This window comes from Fundulus heteroclitus, unplaced genomic scaffold (genome assembly GCF_011125445.2).
Source record: "Fundulus heteroclitus isolate FHET01 unplaced genomic scaffold, MU-UCD_Fhet_4.1 scaffold_971, whole genome shotgun sequence".
In the NCBI taxonomy this organism is placed as follows: domain Eukaryota; kingdom Metazoa; phylum Chordata; class Actinopteri; order Cyprinodontiformes; family Fundulidae; genus Fundulus; species Fundulus heteroclitus.
The window spans coordinates 6,537-29,256 of NW_023397441.1; the positions used below are offsets into that span (position 1 = coordinate 6,537).

The 22,720-nt window shown below is 42.7% G+C and overlaps 1 long non-coding RNA gene across 1 annotated transcript; it reads right to left on the reverse strand.

Annotated features, from left to right (window-relative positions):
- Positions 1–252: 252 nt before the first annotated feature.
- On the reverse strand, positions 253–21,979 carry LOC118562548. Its single transcript, XR_004930659.1, has 3 exons — positions 21,843–21,979; positions 522–639; positions 253–387 (listed from the first exon to the last, which is right to left on the reverse strand). It is a non-coding gene; the product is annotated as an uncharacterized LOC118562548 (long non-coding RNA).
- Positions 21,980–22,720: the final 741 nt, after the last annotated feature.

A 22,720-nucleotide genomic window follows, 5' to 3' on the forward strand; every position in this document is an offset into this window, starting at 1 on the left:
GTGACTGAGCAATTGAGAACTGCTCATGCAGGCCAGATATTAATACTCATTGTGAACACTGAAAGCCATCGACCTTCATTTGAACAAGCTAGGACAAAAGAGATCAATTTATTGACATGTCCCCTTTGGCCCAATCTATTATTCCTTATTAAGTGACAAACCTACATGAATTAGGTGATGCATATGTTTCTTATGAAATTCTTTCTTATAACTTACAAAAGATGAAAAATGATTTTAACCAGCTTACTTGTTGAGACAGATTTCGGAAGTTCTCAGCCATGCAGAGGAGTCTGCTGCCAAACAGTTTTGGAGAGGAGGGAAATCCAAAATGGACAACACAAGCTGCATCTCTAATGCCAAGAAACTTTAAACACTCGCTGGTGCTCACTGAAGGATAAAGGTAATAAGAACACAAAAATGACAAAGGCAATATTTTGTTTATGTAAATATCGTAGGTGAGTCATTGAAAATCCCTTTGTAATTATCTATGACTAGTGCAACAAATCTTATAACATATTTACCCAAAATAAGATGAGTGCCAGGGCCAATGTTTTTCCTCCACTGCTGGATGACAAAGTCAAGCTTGTCCAGTAATCCCTCATGGGTCTTGAGACAGAACGCTGATTTGTTGTTTACAACCTGGAAGACCAAGGCATGCAAAAGCAGTTTTTAGTTGGTTCTGTTTGAAAGTTTAAGGTTATTACTAGACTGGTACACATGCAGATCAGTGACGTAATATATAGTATCTGCAAGAAGCAGTTTTTTTCTAGTGTGAATTTCAAAGAAAGAGACAGATATTAACCCTCCTGTTATGTTCATTTGTTAGGAACAGCAATGCTGTTCCCGGGTCAGTTTGACCCGGTGCATGTTTAATTATCCAAAAGATGTCTGAAACCAAAAAAATCCTAATTGTTAATATTTCATTACTAACTCCATTACTAACTATTCTATCAATATTTAGTGCAATGGTGTTCCTTACCTCTAACAGGTAATGATCCAATTATGATAATTCACTCGTTTAAAAAAAAAAAAACCTGCATGTTCAAACTTTTTTTAATGTTTCACCACTTTATTACTTTTGAAAGACCAAACATATAAAACACAATAGTTTTACACAACATTAAAACTTAACATTTAAATTTTGTTTTACATACATGCACTGTTTGTGAACCAGAAAGGAACAAAATCGCAATACAACAATACAACAAACAAGCAATTGCAATATCAACCAGGTGTATGTGCGTGTGTGTCTCTGTCTGTACATCTACACAGCACACGAGTGACATGTCATCAGACTACTTTGTGCAAATGAATTTTGCACATTTCGCGCAGGTCATGCTTGTCTTGACATCGTCAGATGGCCTGCAGACCTTGCACCTCTTCCTCTTTCTTTTCCCCTCAGCAGCAACCTATAAACAAGAGGACCATGATTACTTTACTATGGTGTCTTTTTGCTGATCCCAAGACACACACAACTCACTCTCATACACACACACACACACACACACACTTACTTACCTCACGCATTGGTGTACTTGATGCAGTCCTCTCCTGGATCTCCCTCACCATGGCACCAGCGGCTGGGGTCCTTGGCAGGTGCTCCCTCCGTTGGATGTGCGGTGTCACAAGCGCGTTCCCCAGCTCCTCGAGAAAGATGCGCCTCTTGTACAGCTTTGACACATTCCAGTCAGGAAATATCTCCGTCCAGATGATAAATGCATTGTAGCCTGATACATCGATCATGTTATAAAAGATGACCAATGGCTAGCACGCAGTCATCCGTTTGGTGCTGTAGGACCTTGTCACTTTGTCTAAGTTGTCTACCCCCCTTTGGTGGCATTGTAATCAAGGATCATGCTTAACCAAGCATGATCCTTGAAGACCAAGGCATGCATCTGGTCCTCTCTTGTGCTGATTACAGCATTTTTGTGCAGAGTGCTCATGAGCACAACATTTTTTGCCTTTTGGGGGCAGTAAGACAATAGGGCTGTGGTGTCTGTGAAGGCAAACATGGAAGATTGAGGGGCCCTGTCCTTGATTACCAGCAGCTCAGCAGGGAGTCCAGCCCTGTTCTTTCGGACAGTTCCGACCATTGTGAGCTTTCTCTTTAGAAGCTCCTGACCCAAGTTGTAGTTTGTAAAAAAAATTGTCACAGGTTATGTTTTGTCCCCTGAGACCCTGTGCCATGTCGAGCACAACCCTTGTGCCCTGATTCTTCTCTGGGGCTCCCCCAACCGGCTTTCCAGTGTAAACCTGCATGTTCAATGCATAGCTGGTGTTTGCATCACATGCTGCCCAGATTTTTATCCCATATTTAGCTGGTTTGGAAGGCATGTATTGCCTAAATGGGCAGCGACCTCTGAATGCCACCAGCCTTTCATCCACTGTGACATTAGGGCCTGGGTTATAGAGTAGTGGAAGTTGCTATACCCACTTGTCCCACACTGTCCTAATAGCTACCAGCTTGTCTCTCTCCCCCGTCTACCAGCCCTTGTCTCTCGATTATCAAATCGGATTACTCTGGAGAAAATGTGAAAAGTCTCCAGAGACATTGTGGCCCAAAATATAGCCCTGCCTGTCTCTGCATCCCACAAACTGGCTGTCGATTCATCCTTCGACTTATAGACCCCAGCCAGGATGAGGAGCTCCAAATACGCATCTAAATGTGTTTTGTCCAGCTCCTTCCACTTCTCCCCAAAAACACGCCTCCATTCAAGATTAGTCATTTCCACAATGATTTTCTGTATTGAATCTGGCATGACCAGCTCAAAAGCTGACTTGATGTCAGTGACACGAGTCACTGCCATCCTAGTGGGCCCTGGCACTGTCTTTATTATGTTTTCTGCAGACAGTTTTGCCTGACGCATATTTGGGGATGAAGACCACTGTATTTCACCATTTTTTGACATGAATGTCATGCTTGGAGGAATAGGAATAGCAATTCCCTTATATGGTTCAAAATCAGAATCATTAGAATCAGAATTTGGCCCACTTCTCGGACCAATCCACAGCAGACGGCGCACCAATCCGCGGGCGCTGTACCGATCCGTTGTGTTGAAGAGAGAGCTGAGCCAAAAGGCGAAGCTCTTGATTTACCGGTCGATTTACGTTCCTACCCTCATCTTTGGTCACGAGCTTTGGGTCGTGACCGAAAGAACGAGATCCCGGATACAATAGGCCGAAATTAGTTTTCTCCGTAGTGTGTCTGGGCTCTCCCTTAGAGATAGGGTGAGGAGCTCAGTCATCCGGGGAGGACCTTGGGGTTCCCCCGGAGGAGCTGGCCCAGATGGCTGGGGAGAGGGACGTTTGGGCCTCCCTACTGAAGCTGCTACCACCACGACCGGACCCCGGATAAGCGGAAGACGATGGATGGATGTATTTTTACGTTGCATGTGCTGTGACTTGTTCAAAGAAGTTGAATTGCAAATCTGTGTCCATTCAGTGCTGACTCTTTATCTGTGTTGGCATGAGTGGTTGCTCCCTGGGCTGTTTTTCACAATGAGCTCGTGAAGGAGAGGAAAGCTGAGGGCATGTTGACATCATTAAAGGACAGGGCTTATAATTTGGGTGAGGCTACAAACCTCTCACTGAATGTACAGTAGCCATGGAAGGAGGACCAGCTGGTTCTCTCTTGACTTCATTTGTTAGTTTTACCAGTTAGTTTTTTAATATACTCAGTTTTTATAGTTACTCTTACATTGTGTACCCTCATAACTTTTTGCCCTATGTTGTGCCAGTTCAGACGTGACAGAAAGCGGTAACGGACTACGTTACCCATGATGCAATGTGGTCAAAATGGCCACCAACTCATGTGGTCAAAATGGCCACCAACTCCCATCACGCAACACGGCAAAATGGCCGCCGATCAAGGAAACGGCATCAATTCGGGACGTAACGGACTGCGTTACCCATGATGCAATGTGGTCAAAATGGCCACCAACTCCCATCACGCAACACGGCAAAATGGCCGCCGATCAAGATAAGGTTGCTATAGTGATGGCTATAAAAGCCGATCACACACGATGAACTTCCTTCTTCCCTGGCTTTTAGCCAACCCGAGAAGACACGCACAGCTGATTCCCACGCCACGTGTTCGATTGCTCGCTGGACCGAGATTTTTCGACGCAACGGTTATTCCCTGCTTTATAACAGGAGGTCGACTTAAATAAGTACTTTTTAAATTCCCTCTGATCAAAAGACTGAGAGACGCCGCATCTCCCACTGATCGAAGAGGACCCCGCTTTTGTCTGGCCAACAAAGCGACTGTTGAACCCGGAGGAAGAAACGAAGCAGCTTCTCCCCCGTGCCGCTGCAGCCTGTGGACAACTGCGCTCGTCGAAGCGCGTCCAGAAAGCCACACTCGGAGCGTTCCGGACCAGCCCCGAGGCAACTCAAAGTAACGGGGTTTTTCCCCTTTCATTTCTGTTTCACCAACAGGGTGTTTAGAAGTGCCTGGGCAGGCGGTAGAACTTTGTAGGTGTTGGTTAATGCTTTTATTCCACGACGAAGTTGGAATTATTTTGCTGAACATTTTCTTTGTATGTGCATGTATTTTATAATTGATTTTGCTGTGTTGATTTGTGATTCATCAATAACCCCGCCGTGGGTTACCGCCTTATTTCTTTGCATCTTTTTCCCTGCTCCCCCCCCCTCTCTCTTTTCGCTTCTTATCAGTTTAATCTCTTTGTCCGAGCTCAAGTCGCGGGCTTTGCTTTAAACTCCTAGTTAGCCCCCCCTCTCGAAACGAGGTATTGTCCCATCAGCGTAAGCGTGGTTACGTTATTAGGACCTCCCCTCATACGTCATCGTAGCAGCCATCTTGGGAGGGTCACGTGTATCTGGACTGTAGGTAGCTTAGCTGAACTAGCTTTGTGTAAGACATCAAAGCGTCCAGTGAGATTCCCGAAGCTGTTCTGTCTGTCAATGCTGATACGTGAAATGCCGATGTTTCGAGGGCGGTGTTAAACAACTTTGAGTTAAGTTAAGATCTGCTAACCGCTCATTTTAATCCATTGTTTATTTTTGTTTTGTTTTTTATTTCCACATATATATTTTGCATGTTTTAGTTTAGTAATGAGTAAGAATTCCAAAGTTGTTTGAATCAGAGAATTACTGTAACAGGGAATTGCTTTTGGTTCAATAAAACCAACCACTGCGGAATAGACGTTGTTTTGTGTTCAGTCCAATTCACAGTTGCCTGGGTATTCAGAAATCAGAGCTAACCTCCTTTGGAGTTAACATCTGATATTAATACAGAGACAATATCATTGGATGGTGATAAGGAATAAGGATTTAAACTCTAATTGCAGTTACATTGGGGTTCTCACAGCCTGCTGGATAAACCTGGTCGGTTAACAGTCCGACCTGATCATTTATTCCAGCATAAATGAGTTCATAACAGAAAGTTAACTAATGCATTAGTGGTATAAATACTTATAAGCTTATAGCTAACATCACCACCATTTGAACTATATTTGTTATAGCGAAATTTTGAGTTGAATGATTTATTATTTAAATTATAATACCAAATTATAATTAATAATAATAATAAGCATATTCAACCAGCTTATGGCATAGCATAAATTGGCTTTTCCCGGTGTGGGCGAGTCTACTTATTGGCGTTCCTTTAGACTAAATCGAATAACCAGCAACTTATGAATTGAATGAACACAATCCATATTCCAGCATTTTGACTGCTCACCTTGCCAAAAGGACTATTCAGTCATAATTGATTAAGGAGGTATCATTACTAAATATATACGTGTTTGTGGTGGTTTGAGGTTGTTAACCTGAGGTTTGAATATTGATTTCTGGACTGGAAGTCAGCTAGATTGAAATACACAGCAGCCAGCGTCTGCTACTTGTCAATCAGAGTCTGTGTCGTGTTCTGCTTTGAAAAGAGAGACCCTGCCTCCATCTGGTGGCCAGGATAGGTAGTTGCAGTCACGGTTTTAAAGACAGCTTAGATCGCTCAGTGTCCCGGAGGGACAGTTTTGAAAGTCAGTTTCTTTAAACTTACCTTACGGTTACGCCCCTTTGTCTTTTTAATTTTATTTTATTCATTTTTTTTTCTTCTCTTTCCTCCCTTATCCCCCTTCTGCTCATCATAAGTGGTCAAAATTGAGCTGTGATTTTGAAACTAAGGTTGCAATTTAGCGGTTTTCAACTGTCATTCTTTGCCACCTCTGAAGCTCCAAGACACTGCTATTTTCCACACATGTGTAGAGCACCTGTTCTGAAATAACTTACATCACAAACAAAGCCACAGCTTTATCACTTAATCACTAGCCGAAAGGTTAGTGGTCCATGTCACTCAAAGTTAATATTCTCAAAGTTAAACAAGCATATTAACCGTTCCTAAAACAAAGGAGTTGTAAGTCGCAGGGTTGATTTTCCCTTGCGCAGCCTAATTAAACGCACATATTTGAATCCACTTACTGCAGTTAAAGTGCCAGTCATAGTGCGTGTTTGCTGTTAACAGTTAAAGTGAAGCCACTTAACAGTTGTTGTTAGCAGTTGTTGTTTAGCGCTGAGCTAAATTAAAGTGTATGCGTTGTTACCTAGTGCTAAGCTAGAATACAGCGTTGTTATTTGTTGTCTGTTGTTTAGCGCTGAGCTAAACTACAGGTTGTTACCTGTTGTGTTGTTATCCATAGCTGACAAAGAATGGATAGTAGCGGTTCTTCAGTCAAAGGAGCTGAAGGTCCAAACCATTCCATTGGAATGGAGGCCCAGGATGTCATTAGCTCACTGCTTAAAATGACACCGGACGAACAAACCCGTCTGAATCAGTTTAACATAAAGGACTGTGAGAGGAGAATTCAGGAATTGGTGGAGGAGGTCCAGAGCAAACCTAAACATAGATTGGTAGCAGATGTTTTGGGTGAATTAACTGCGTTATACCACCGAAGGTTAACGCTAGAGACCGATCTGCGTAACAGAGAGGTTGAGATGCGGATCGCAGCTGAGGAAAGAGTTAGGGAGCTAGAACAGACAAGTGTTCAGGGCAGCTGTCATCTCACAGAGGAGCGAGAGGAGGATCGCATTAGCTTGCAGACAGAAGGATCTGAGTGTGAGAACTCCAAAGGAAAACATGGAGATCACACCTGGAGGACATTGGATGAACTGGGCCCTCAGACGCCTTCTGAGCGAAGGGTAAGCGAAGGTCAGGACAGATATAGCAGTGTGATACGGAAAGAAATGCCTAAACAACTTCGGGTGGCAATCAGGACTGATCCACATGATGTAAATCATGGGAAAACACCTGCTTCCCACCTGACCCCTGACACGGCCCGCTATGATCTTTTCCCCCCACCAGGGCGACGAGAGCACCGTTCCTGGGACACAGGTGAACCCCACTCCTCTGAACTGCGTCCACAGACAAGAGTTCATGACAGGGGGGGTCCCCCGGCGTCCCACGAACGGCCGCCGATGCCAGGTAGGTGGTCAGAACTGGAGCCTCCCTCCCACCGTGGTTACCACAGGCAAGAGTCGTCAGGAGAGGACTCAGATGGACCAGCTCCGATCCCTGAACAGGGACTGCGGATGCGTCAACTTGAGTCCCTGGCCCGAGACATAGAGCGTTTTGATCCTAGCAATACAGAATCCACCATTGATGACTATCTCAGAGAGGTAGAGCGCTGTCTGCTAGACTTATATAGCCCCTCAGCTCGAGAAAAGTTGAAGCTTATCTGGAAAACCACGTCCAGAAGTGTCCATGTTTTCATAGAAAGCCTCCCTCCAGCTACACGTGACCGTTATTCAGCTCTTTGTCAGGCTTTAAGAGAAGAATATTCGGCGTTTACAGACCCAGCTTCGGCCACTCTTGGAGCTTTTGCAATTCAGCAAAAGAGAACTGAAGCACCAAAAGAGTACTACCGTCGCTTGCGGGCTGCTTACTTTCAGGGACGAAATGCTCCCGGCTTGGAGGAAGACCACACTTTCAAGTCTTTGTTCCTCCATAATCTTCATGAAAGCGTGCGTTATGAGGTCACCATGCATTGTAGAACCAAGAAACTTACCATGCAGGAAATCAGGAAATACGCGCAGGTGGCATGGGAAACACGTGTCCGGCCCAACAAAGGAGCCGATAGTGATAAAAAGGTTCTGCAGATTCAAGCCGAACCAGAAAAGAGTTTAGGTCTGGAGGGACATGAGATGCCTCCCTTCAAACCTAAAACTAGATTTGGTCCTAAGAAGCAACATGGTTTTGAGCCGCAGCAGAAGAAAGCTTCCCAGGATAGGAGAGGTCAGCATGGCAGCATGGAAGGTGAGAGGTTTCAAAAATGGCACAGGCCGGATCCAGCCCGAGACGGTAAGCAAACTGACTGGCCAGAAAGGTCGAAAAGCACACATGACAACAAAGGCTGGAACCTGCGCATGGAGGAGTCAATGAGAAAGGAGATAGAGGAGACTTTTCGCAGGTTGCTAGCCGAAACAGTGCGTCAGATCGCGCCGCAGCCGTCCCAGCCATCATCCAATCCTGTCGACCCTCCAGGTAAGCCAGGCCCAAAACCCCAGCCAGCATGACTAGGCGTGGAACAGGCTTCCCCTTCTAACAGAGTTTATCTGATTAAGGGGGGGGACCAACCGAAAAATCACCAACAACCTTCTAAGATCCCATCAGCAGGTGATCAGAAAGCCCCTTTTCTAAGGTTTCTAGGTGAGCTAAACCATCATGAAAATGCACACCGCTTATACTGCTCGACAGTTATCGGAGGATGTGTAACTGCGAATGCTCTTTTAGACACGGGTTCCGAGATCAGTCTAATGTGCTCAGATTTGTTTGATGAGGTGACCAGAGCTATGGTGTCTCTTGGGAAACCGTTCCAGGTGGAGACCTGTGACGTGGGCATCACCAGCTACACTCAGGATCAGTCATGCATCACCAAACGGGCGTGGTTAGACATCACTTTCCGTGACATGACCCTGGTGCACCCCATCTACATATGTACTTTGGACACAGAACCTTTTCTTGTGGGTCAGGACCTGTTGAACAGGTTAGCCCCACTCATTGACTGCTATCATGGTCATCTTTGGGCCCAAGTGGGGACTCCCAAGCCCCTCACTTCTGGAAGTGGACTGTCCGTCCCTATCAACCAGGTGACATGCTCTGAGGAGCCCAAAGAACTTTTAGCACCATTTCTGCCTTCCACAGAGCCGATTTCCAAATCCTCTGACACACCCCTGCTTGAGCTGAACAACCGCTCAGCTTACCTTTTAGTGGGGAATCCAACTTGCATGCCGATCCAAGTGGTGACGAAGAAACCTCTTGGGGTGCTCATCGAAAGCTCTTTCCACGACTTTGAGTTGAGCATTCCCGTCATCGGAGACCTGCCCTTATTCTTGACTGGCAGACAGGACTCTCCAGACACCGTGTTTACCTTTCCTTCCAGCATGATCCAAATCAGGCGACATGAAGCTCGGCCTGCTGGATCCATTTGTGGTGCAACGCTTGAAGCTGAAGGAAATCTGTTGGTGTATGCGATAGCAACCAACCCAACAGAACCAGCACCAAATCAACCAGAGAATTGGGACTCACCCACTGAGCCCTGCCCTGGCTTCGAAACAGAAATCATGCAACAGCTGGAAAAAGCTGATGCACTGACCACTGAAACAGAGGAAACAGCACTTAAGGAGCTGTTTTATGAGTTTCAGCCCATTCAGCCCAAAGATTCAAACGAACTTGGGATCCCACTGACACACATCCATGACTCACCAGTAGGAGAACACAGAAGCTGCAAAGCTAATCTGAAAACTCTCCAACAGGTGGCGTCCCGGCCTTCAACGGCCCAGGACACCCAGGAGTATGTACAAGGCTGCTTAACCTGCAGACAGTTACAACCCACACGACCGCCAGACCGAGCCCTGCTTCAGCGAAGGGGGGTTATATTTCCATGGTCACATTTGCAGACTGACTGGATCGGTCCAGTCCCCGAATCGTCAAGAAATAACAAATATCTTTTGACAATAACAGGCAGTTTCACAGAATGGGTCGAATGTTTGCCGGCACCGAATGACACCGCTGTCACCACAGCAGCCCTGCTGCTAAATCACGTTTTCAGCCGGTGGGGCCTTCCCCTGTCCATCGACTCGGACAGAGGAACGTCAAACATTATGACCGTGCTTTTCAACATGTTGGGCGTGGAAGTTAAATTCCACATCACCTACCGCCCACAGTCATCCGGACAGGTGGAGCGAATGAACTGCACCGTGGTCAGCATGTCAAAGGAACATGCCAGCAGCCATGACAGGGACCGGGATACAAAGCTTCCCCTGGTCCTAATGCTAGTCCGCTCTACCTCACCATGCTCCACAGGGGTGACACTTTTCCAGATGATGACAGGAAGGCAAAGGACACTTCCCCTGAATCTCATCTACCAGCCCGAAGACGTCAGTATGACAACCGTCTACACTGCCCACCAGTGCGTCACTGATTTAAAAGACCGTCCCCGAACGACTTTCGCGTGGCCTCGAAAGAACCTAGAAGCCAGCGTGCAAAGTCCAGAGTACACATGGGTTCAAGCGAACCAAACTAAACCGTCCACTAAACTCTCCTCACAGGGAACGGAGCCTAACTCCGCCCCCGCCGAAGAGAACGATGCATAGCATTAAATAGGACAAGTGCATGTTCAATCAGGACACTTTAAACATGCACTAATAAAGCAAGTGTCCATACATAACTTCACGTCTATAATTTCACACTCAGCCATAACACCATGCATTGCTTTGGAAACGCTCACAGAAGTGGTAAAGAATGACATGATGTATACTCAGGTTGTTAGAGATTTAATGCAGGACCTCACTCGAGAGGTTAGCTCATCCATAAATAGCCTTGCTGAAGGACGGATTCCTCCGTACCTGGTACCAGTAGATTTGGTCGAAAAGGTTCTCAAATCTGCCTCTAGTGAAACACTGCAACCACCACAAATACACCTGGCGTACAGCCTAGGTAGTGCAATTCCGATATTTGTAAATCCTGACAACTTGGAGATAGGATTTATGCTAAACCTTCCCATCATTGAAAGAGCTAATGTGTATAGGCTTAAATCAGTATTGAATGTCGGTTTTTGGCAAGGTGAGACCCACGTACACCTACAAACTCCCTCAATATTGGCCTATCAGGATGCTGACCCCAAACTTTATTTAGTCCCTAATTGGATTTGTGTACCAAAACCAAAGACATCCACGGGGTATGCCCAAGCAACCCATTTATCATAGACGTTACCAATTACCTGTGTGGTCTAAGGAATGAATCTCCTGAACAAAACTGTCAGGCTAGAATGACCCTTAAAGATGCAGGTGTGGAAACCAAATACGACTCAGAGATTGAAATAATAGATGTCTTTAAGGGATACAATTTCAGCATTGATGTCGGCATTGAAAGACAGCTTCTACTTGCAGGCACCCAGCTGATTAAATTCAGTCTCACTCCATCAGAGTTGAGCTCGGTCCCTCTGCTTCGCTTCCCCAGAGCTACAGAGCCGACCGACACTCACATTATGACCATTATTGTGGTTCTCCTTGTATTTGGATGGGCCATCACTACCGCGATGGCGTATGCAGCATACAAACAGATCAAACAGTTGCAAACCAGGATTGACGCCCTCACCTTTGTCGCTCCCAGGTTCGTAGCACCAGCTCCTTGAAGGCCATAAGCTGATTAAAGTACGAACCGCTGTCTCTTTCCTTTCCCTTTTTCCCCCTCTCCTTTCTTTGGTTCAAAGTTCAAACCTGATGACCAATGAATGTATTGACAATGGTGATTGTGAAGTTTGCATTTCTTTTTTTTTATTACTTTATTGTTGCCTAATTAGCCAATAGAAATGACTAGCTATAGCTTAGTCCTGCCCAGGCTAGGTCACTGACCCAGGCACAATGAATGCTTTGTTTTTCCTCCTCTTGGATGATGAACTGAACTGCATGAATCCCAATGGACTACTAGAAAGACTATTAGGTTGTTCCACTCATGCACAACGGATTTTCGTCACGCCAGAATGGACTTGGTTGTAGCTTTAAAGACTGTGACCAGCATCCCACTCTTCAAAGCTAAAGGGGGGTATGTTGTGCCAGTTCAGACGTGACAGAAAGCGGTAACGGACTACGTTACCCATGATGCAATGTGGTCAAAATGGCCACCAACTCATGTGGTCAAAATGGCCACCAACTCCCATCACGCAACACGGCAAAATGGCCGCCGATCAAGGAAACGGCATCAATTCGGGACGTAACGGACTGCGTTACCCATGATGCAATGTGGTCAAAATGGCCACCAACTCCCATCACGCAACACGGCAAAATGGCCGCCGATCAAGATAAGGTTGCTATAGTGATGGCTATAAAAGCCGATCACACACGATGAACTTCCTTCTTCCCTGGCTTTTAGCCAACCCGAGAAGACACGCACAGCTGATTCCCACGCCACGTGTTCGATTGCTCGCTGGACCGAGATTTTTCGACGCAACGGTTATTCCCTGCTTTATAACAGGAGGTCGACTTAAATAAGTACTTTTTAAATTCCCTCTGATCAAAAGACTGAGAGACGCCGCATCTCCCACTGATCGAAGAGGACCCCGCTTTTGTCTGGCCAACAAAGCGACTGTTGAACCCGGAGGAAGAAACGAAGCAGCTTCTCCCCCGTGCCGCTGCAGCCTGTGGACAACTGCGCTCGTCGAAGCGCGTCCAGAAAGCCACACTCGGAGCGTTCCGGACCAGCCCCGAGGCAACTCAAAGTAACGGGGTTTTTCCCCTTTCATTTCTGTTTCACCAACAGGGTGTTTAGAAGTGCCTGGGCAGGCGGTAGAACTTTGTAGGTGTTGGTTAATGCTTTTATTCCACGACGAAGTTGGAATTATTTTGCTGAACATTTTCTTTGTATGTGCATGTATTTTATAATTGATTTTGCTGTGTTGATTTGTGATTCATCAATAACCCCGCCGTGGGTTACCGCCTTATTTCTTTGCATCTTTTTCCCTGCTCCCCCCCCCTCTCTCTTTTCGCTTCTTATCAGTTTAATCTCTTTGTCCGAGCTCAAGTCGCGGGCTTTGCTTTAAACTCCTAGTTAGCCCCCCCTCTCGAAACGAGGTATTGTCCCATCAGCGTAAGCGTGGTTACGTTATTAGGACCTCCCCTCATACGTCATCGTAGCAGCCATCTTGGGAGGGTCACGTGTATCTGGACTGTAGGTAGCTTAGCTGAACTAGCTTTGTGTAAGACATCAAAGCGTCCAGTGAGATTCCCGAAGCTGTTCTGTCTGTCAATGCTGATACGTGAAATGCCGATGTTTCGAGGGCGGTGTTAAACAACTTTGAGTTAAGTTAAGATCTGCTAACCGCTCATTTTAATCCATTGTTTATTTTTGTTTTGTTTTTTTATTTCCACATATATATTTTGCATGTTTTAGTTTAGTAATGAGTAAGAATTCCAAAGTTGTTTGAATCAGAGAATTACTGTAACAGGGAATTGCTTTTGGTTCAATAAAACCAACCACTGCGGAATAGACGTTGTTTTGTGTTCAGTCCAATTCACAGTTGCCTGGGTATTCAGAAATCAGAGCTAACCTCCTTTGGAGTTAACATCTGACATTAATACAGAGACAATATCATTGGATGGTGATAAGGAATAAGGATTTAAACTCTAATTGCAGTTACATTGGGGTTCTCACAGCCTGCTGGATAAACCTGGTCGGTTAACAGTCCGACCTGATCATTTATTCCAGCATAAATGAGTTCATAACAGAAAGTTAACTAATGCATTAGTGGTATAAATACTTATAAGCTTATAGCTAACATCACCACCATTTGAACTATATTTGTTATAGCGAAATTTTGAGTTGAATGATTTATTATTTAAATTATAATACCAAATTATAATTAATAATAATAATAAGCATATTCAACCAGCTTATGGCATAGCACCTATTTTTACTTCCAAGATGAACAAAAGCAAGATCAATGCTGGGGATATTAGCAGTATTATACAAATAATTCAATTGATAGAACAGGGGGGTTTTCTGCTGGAGATAAATATTGAGATCAATAAAAGCTTTGGAAATGAAACAACTCAAAACAACCAACAGCTTCATCGTGCGTCCTGCCTCATGTAGTATACAGGGTAACGACGGGCGATTAGCCTCTCACAACCACCTCCCAATCAGGGATCATACGGTTGGATGAAAATCAAACATGTTTGAAATTCAGTCGGCCCTTGTGAGGTGATTGTGAGCACATCCTGCTGTTGTAGCAGAGCTGCAAGCGTCTACGAGCCGATTTCCCCCAACCCCCTGGACTGCGCATGTGTATCACTATAATAACAGAAACCAGACAAATTAAATTCAATGGTTTATATTAAAATCTTAAAACAATCCTTTGTCTAAAGCAGCCTAAAACCAAAGAACTGTCTACCACCAAGTCACTTAGACCGACTGCTAAATATACAGTCTTTATCAGATAAAGGACTTCTGGTTCATGACTTCAACACTGAACAAAATATTGATCTTATGTTGCTAACTGAAACGAGGTTCAATTACAATAACAAAATCCCTGTACTAGGTGAATCAGCACCTCCTAACTACGATTTTGTAAGTTAAAATATACATAACAAACTGACACTATTTACAAAACGGCAAAATATGAAAAAAATTTCTTCAGACTTTAATGGAGCTTTTATCTGTTATATGCATTGATTATGACGGTTTAATAATTGTGGGAGATCTCAACATTCATGTTGACAAACCAAAAAGCAGACAAAAAAAACTGTGTGTTATATTCAGGGGTTAAAGCAAAAATAATCAGTTTGACTGAAAACATTTTCTAGTCAGCCCATACTTCCCCAGGGCTGTGGACATCATGCCACATTAGTCACCTCACTTGCTTATTGTGCAAAGTCAACTTTAATCAAATCTGGTTAAATTCCTGTATCTCCCCCACCTTTCAGCTTCAGAGCCTTGGTATCATCCCGGACAGCCTCTCCATCCTCTCCATCCTCTCCTTCACTTTCCACATCCATAACATCACCTGGTTAACGTTTATATTTGTAGCATCAAGTTCTTCCTTCACACTTTTGACAAACTGGCACTCACCTCTCAAATTTACAATTTCAACTTCCTTTCCTCCCTGTCCTCCAGAAAACTCTCCACAAACTACAACTAGTACAAAAGACATCATCATGCATAATTACATCATCTTTTTCACACCTGAACATTAACACCACTGGCTCCCTGTCACATTTAATATAAACCAATCCTATGATCATACAAGGCCGACAACAACCTTGGACAATGCAGGAGACATAACCAACACTATGATGACGTCATACATTTTAATTTGACACAGATTGCACAGTTTTTTAAGCTTAATAAAAGCTTAAAAAATAAGTTTAATAAAACTGTTAAGTCTTAGTCCTGTAGCCCTTTGGCTGGAGACCACCAGCACATCATACACCCCCCACCCCCCCGCCGGAGCCTGTGTGACATCGAGCAGCATTTACAGCTTGATGTCACACCTGTACGACAAAGCGTGTATAGAAAATCCATGGATGGATAAGATGTTACATTTTTAAAAAGCTTCCTAAAATTGCTCCATGTTTCTCAGAAAAAAAAAAAAACTTACTTTTAAAGATGGAATTTTTTAATTAGAAAAATGTTATACTTTTGCGTCAAGTTAAATATTTTTGAATGTAATCTTGGCTGCTGTACCTTGTCTGTCTGGCAGATGTTTTTGGGTCGGAGTAAAAATTAAACCATATATCCACAGTATGATTTTTCAGCTGTTTCTGGTACGACTCGCTTCCACAGTGTCGCTTCACATCGCGCTCCACTCCGTATAAAAATAAAAAATAACTTCAGAAAAAGCTCTGAGAATCATCTTTCTCTGGCCTCAGCCAGTTAGAACCCGTTCTACAGTCCATGTTGTAACTGCAGTTTATTTTTTTTACATAGTTTCCTTAATAACCTGTACACATCAAAATCCTTGTGATTTTATTTAAGGAGTGTCTGGTTCAGCTGCTCATTAGGTGAGACACTGCTGCATATTGACTGACAGCTGCTCTGACTGCAGCTCTGCCTTCTGTGCTTCAGAAAAGCGCAGGTGGACATTTTTTTTTGTGTGACTTTTTCCGAATCTGACCCAGTGAAATGCGAGACATTGTTTCACATTACGACCCTTCTTCAAAAAAAGTGTCTTGCTAAATTAGCCTGAGCTAGCGTGTTACTCTGAGTTTTAAATAAAACATAACAGCGAATCATGGGGAGGTCCCTGGTTAGTTGTCGCGTTTATCAGCTAAATTACTGGAAGCGAGGGAATAAATACTGACAGTTGACATGGTCACTAGGGCTGAATGATTTTGGCAAATAATCTAATTGCAATTTATCTTAATATTGCAATTCAGTGCGATTTTTTTGCCCAGTTTAATTTATCATGTCTTTTTAAACATATACAAACAACAAATCAATTTGTTTCCTCGCCGTGTGGATTAATTGCTAAAAGACCCAGAGCATCTGAACTCGGAGCAGAAATGATTGCGTTCTGCCTACAATATACAGTGGTCTGCAAACGTTTGGGCAACCTTGTTAATTTCCACGATTTTCCTTCATAAATCGTTGGTTCTTAGGATAAAAAAAAATCAGTTAAATATATCCATATAGGAGACAAACACAGTGATATTTGAGAAGTGAAACGAAGTTTATACCATTTACAGGAAGTGTGCAATAATTGTTTAAACAAAATTAGGCATGTGCATAAATGTGGGCACCACAATCAAAAAAAATAACTCAATATTTAGTAGATCCCCCCTTTTGCAGAAATAACAGCTTCTAAACGCTTCCTATAGCTTCCTATGAGAGTCTGGATTCTGGTTGGAGGTATTTTGGACCATTCCTCTTTACAAAACACCTCTAATTCATTCAGGTTTGATGGTTTCCGAGCATGGACAGCTCTCTTTAAGTCACACCACAGATTTTCAATAATATTCAGGTCTGGGGACTGAGATGGCCATTCCAGAACGTTGTACTTGTTCCTCTGCATGAATGCCTTAGTAGATTTTGAGCAGTGTTTAGGGCCATTGTCCTGTTGAAAGAACCAGCCCCGGCGCAGCTTCAGCCTTGTCACTGATTCCTGGACATTGGTCTCCAGAATCTGCTGATATTTGGTGGAATCCATGCGTCCTTCAACTTTAACAAGATTCCCAGTCCCTGCACTGGCCACACAGGCCCACAGCAGGATCGAACCACCACCAAAGTTTACTGTGGGCAGCAGGTGTTTTTCTAGGAATGCTCAGTGTTGTATAAAGTACTGAAATCTCGGAGTCAAGTAAAAGTATAGGTACCTCTCCAAAATATGACTTTGGTAAAAGTCCAAGTCACTGACTGAAATGTTACTTGAGTTAAAGTCTTGAAGTATCTGAAATGTCTTGTACTTAAGTATGAAAATTACTGTAAAATAGATGTATTCAAGTAATGTAATAAAAAGTATAAGTAAAAAGTAAAACAAAGCAAATGCAGTTTCAATGACATTTTTAGATTTTGGTAAACTTTGAAAGTCAAATTCACTTGAAATAATATAAACAACCAAGTGCAGGAGAAATTTAGACAAAGTTTAGACAGAAAATACAACCTTTTTGTAAGCTTTAAGTTTTCCTTCTATAAGTAAGGTCAGTGCTATGCACTTTAAAACTGTACACAATCAAGTGCAGGCAAAATTTAGGGATGTATACTAAGAACATGGTTAATTGATAAACCAGGCTTAGTTAACCTACAAGAAGTGGTAAACCTGCTAATTCATCTGTAGGTATCATTTAGTTAAGAAAATTAGGACTCCTGGCTCTGCTATTAGATGTTTTACCTATACCACAAGGTTAACTTAACCTGCTTTACTACTGAACCAGCATCTTATCCTGTTGGTGATGATGAACAAGCCCAGGCAAATCCCGACTTTGTCGCAGTCAATCAGTAGGTGGGGTCAAAACACTTGCGTGCGTGAGTCTTTCTCTCTCTTTGTAACGAGTAACTAAACTAAACTTTGAAAGTGTATTGGAGTAAAAGTATGCAATTAAGTTCAGAAATATAGTGAAGTAAAAGTAAAAGTTATTAAAAAAAATTATACTCGGGAAAAGTATAAAGTATTACAAAATATACTTAAGTACAGTAGTGAAGTATTTTCACTTTGTTACTATACAACACTGGGAATGCTGTGTTGTTTTTCCTCCATGCATGACGCCCCTTGTTATGTCCAAATAACTCGATTTCAGTTTCATCAGTCCACAGCACCTTATTCCAAAAGGAAGCCGGCTTGTCCAAATGTGCTTTAGCATACCTCAAGCGGCTTTGTTTGTGATGTGGGCGGAGAAAAGGCTTCCTCTGCATCACTCTTGCGTACAGCATCTCTATGTGTAAAGTGCGCGCAATAGTTGTACGATGCACAATGACTCCATCTTCAGCAAGATCATGTTGTATGTCTTTGGTGCTGGCCTGTGGGTTGACTTTGACTGTTCTAACCATTCTTCGCTTCTGTTTATCCGTGATTTTCCTTGGTCTGCCACTTCGAGCCTTAACTTGAACTGTGCCTGTGGTCTTCCATTTCCTGATTATGTTCCTAACTGTTGAAACAGACAACTGATATCTCTTAGACAGCTTTCGGTATCCTTCCCCTAGTTCATGATGGTGAACAATCTTTGTTTTCAGTTCATGTGACAGTTCTTTTGAGACTCCCATGTCGCTACTCTTCAGAGAAGATTCACAGAAGAGGGAAACTTACAAATGCCCCCCCCCTTAAATACTCTCTCATAATTGGGTTCACCTGTGTATGTAGGTCAAGAGTCACTGAGCTTCCCAAACCAATTTTGAGTTCCAATAATTGGTTCTAAAGATTTTGAAATCAGTAACATGACAACAGTGCCCAAATTTATGCACATGCCTAATTTTGTTCAAACAATTATTGCACACTTCCTGTAAATGGTATAAACTTCGTTTCACTTCTCAAATATCACTGTTTATCTCCTATACGATATATTTAACTGATTTTTTTTTATCCTAAGAACCAATGATTTATGAAGGAAAATCATTGAAATTAACAAGGTTGCCCAAACTTTTGCAGACCACTGTATTTCAACCAAAATTGCAATTTTGACTTTTCTCTGCATTAACCACAAGCAACAAAAATAGCCTCTAAATAAAGATGTTTGTAAACAAGGACTATTTAAAACAAGAACTTTTAATGTGTCTATTAATCAGATTATTATTTAAGAGAACAGCTTTTAATTGATTTGGACATTGATCCTTGTTGAACATAAAATGCAAAGTACAACCAGTTTAGAAACATTCTGTCCAGGAGTGATGCTGAAAAATTGGTCCATGCATTTGTTACTTCAAGGCTGGACTATTGTAATTCTTTACTATTAGGAAGTCCACAAAATGCAGTTCAAAGCCTTCAGCTGATCCAAAATTCTGCAGCAAGAGTTCTGATGAAAATCAACAAGAGGGATCATATTTCTCCAATTTTAGCTTCCCTTCATTGGCTTCCTGTTAAATCAAGAATAGAATTCAAAATTCTTCTTCTAACGTATAAAGCCCTTAATAATCAAACTCCATCATATATCAGAGCTCTGATTACCCCGTATGTTCCTAACAGAGCACTTCGCTCTCAGACTGCAGGTCTGCTGGTGGTTCCTAGAGTCTCTAAAAGTAGAATGGGAGGCAGATCCTTTAGCTATCAGGCTCCTCTCCTGTGGAACCAACTCCCAGTTTTGGTCCGTGAGGCAGACACCCTGTCTACTTTTAAGACTAGGCTTAAAACTTTTCTTTTTGACAAAAATTATAAGTAGTGGCTCATGTTACTCTCAGCTACCTTTATAGTTTTACTGCTATAGGCTTAGGCTACTGGAGTATATCAGGATCTAATTTTCTCACTCTATTGAGTTCTACTGTTCTTCAATTATGCATTATGTGTTGTCATTTCTGCTTTAACTTTCTGTTCTCTCTCTTTTCTCTTCATAGTAGGTACACCTGGTCTGGCGTTCTGTTAACTGTGACATCATCCAGAGAAGACGGCTCACCCGCTACTACCATCTAATGTAGAACAGATTACTAGATCAATGTGTGCTTCTGTGCTTTTTTGTTTATCTTGTTGTGTCTCTGTTCTGTCTTCTGTAACCCCAGTCGGTCGAGGCAGATGACCGTTCATACTGAGCCCGGTTCTGCCGGAGGTTTTTCCTTCCCGTTAATGGGTGGTTTTTCTTCCCACTGTCGCTTCATGCTTGCTCAGTATGAGGGATTGCAGCAAAGCCATGTACAATGCAGATGACTCTTCCTGTGGCTCTACGCTTCCCCAGGAGTGAATGCTGCTTGTCGGGACTTTGATGCAATCAACTGGTTTCCTTATATAGGACATTTTTGACCAATCTGTATAATCTGACCCAATCTGTATAATATGATTGAACTTGACTTTGTAAAGTGCCTTGTGATGACATGTTTCATGATTTGGCGCTATATAAATAAAATTGAATTGAATTGAACCAACGAGCAAGTCTATGTATTAAACTGATTGACCTGTACTTAATGCTATGTATGATTATATAAACTCTAAAACAAGTAATAAAATTAGATCATCTCACTGCTACAACTGTCTTCACTTCCATGTGGAGGCAAACCCACTTTACACATTTTACCGATACCTAAAGGACATGTCTAATTCCCTAATTGTTACATATCCAAAAATTGCAGACCTCTGCGATTTGGAAATTGCGTTTTTGTAAATCGCAATTATATTGAAAATGCGATTAATTGTGCAGCCCTAATGGCCACAGTTGGAAATAACTCAATTAACTGCAAGAGCAGCGACAGACACACTTACAGAGGGAAGTTGTTGTCAGCTGTTCATTCCACTGAACTTTCTGACTTGCTGGTTTGCATAAATCCAAAGAAAACCTTTGACCACCACCACTTTTCATGCCATCTGTGGTCAGTTTGAGATGCTCTTCCAACAGTTAAAATGATTGAACACAGATGAAGCTCAGTCTGGCAGATGTCCGCTTTGCAAAGACCCGCCCTACTCTGATTGGCTAATGTCCCGGCTCTGCCAGGTTTCATTGGTTGAGCGTAGCGTCTGCTTAAAACCTTGAATAAGAGGTCTAGATGGAACTTTTTCGTCGCAGCGCCAGAGAACTTTAACCCCTGTTATAAGCACAAGAATGACTGAAGAGCTTCTCCTGTTCACCGGAGACATGACCATCTTGCAAGACAGTTACGTCCTCAAAGTAGGTCTGCTTCATAGCTAGGCCAGAGGATGCTGTCAGCCCAGCAGCTGGCCTTTTCATTAGGTGATGTCTACTGGTCAGATGCCGGTATTACAAAAAAATGCAATCCCACTCTGAGTGGCAGCAAGGCTTTCTGAGATTTTATTTAAGGCAAAATGGACAGAAACAGCCATCTGTGCAGCATCAGGATCCCCGTTAGATGCGCTAAAGCTTGCTTGTGGAGTCCGACCTCCATTTCTTTTCTTTTTTTGTGTGTGTAGTGAAGGACTGTTCAGAGCTGCTTTTATCATCCAGTTCAGGTCTTTGTGAGCCCTTCTGGAGCTAGGACAACATTATAGCTGAGATCATTAGATGAATTACATGAAAAAGAAATAATAAGCTAATATTTTCATGAAGGTGCTATGACTTTTCCAGTGGGAGCTATAGTGCCCCCTTGCCCCACCATGGATCAGATGTTAAATACCATAGCACGTGTTTCAATTCACCCCACAGCTTAATCACTGACAGCTGTATAAAAAGCAGCAACAGAAGTAATTCAAATAACTTAATATAGTTCTCAGAGGAAGAGTGGGGTGAAAAAATAAAACCATTGTTACCTTAAACACATCTTCAACTTCCTGAGAAGAGTTTGCTACAATCAGTGTCTTCTGGCAAACATCAGGACTGAAATCCAATGCTCCCAGCAATACAGATATCTTGTTGCTCTCAAGAGTCATTAAGATAACCTGTACCAAAAAAAAACAATGAAACAGAGAAGCAGGTTTTGATGCACATGTTTAGACTACATATTTCTCATTATCATTAACTTGAAACACAACAACCATGGTTCCATGGGTTTACATATATTTATTGACCATCAGCAGTTACTCATTGCAATTTAGTTTATTAGAAGGATAATATAATGTCTAGCATAATGAACATCACTTTTTTACTAGGGCTATCAATTAAAAAAATAATCTAATTAATGACATACTCTGTAATTATTCTAAATTAATTGCATATAATTTTTTGCTGTGAAAGTATTTTAAATATTTAAATTCAAATGATTCAATGAATAATCAGCATTAGATACATTAAAGTTCAAAAACTTTTATTCACATTTCATGCCTTCAGACGTTTTAACATGTGTCGTTGTGGCATATGTGGAACACAGTAACGTAGGGGACACAATGAAAATAAATGAACACTCCCCTCAATATCAACAGTTTACAACAGTAAAGTGACGTCAGCGCTACTTCCGGGTTACGCGGGTAGGCAAAAGCAGGACTGTTCTTGCCAAACACCGTGACAAAACTGGTGAATTAAAGGTATACTATGCAACCGGGGTTGATTTTCCAGCGAGGCTCCCCCCAGAGGGCGAAAGTAAAAGTGCACTGTCGTAAAGATGCTCAGCTGTTCTGGTTTCTCCGTCAAGCCAGGCGGGTTTTTTTGAGCTTAGCAGACAGGCGAACGCAACGAAAAGTCTAAAAAACGG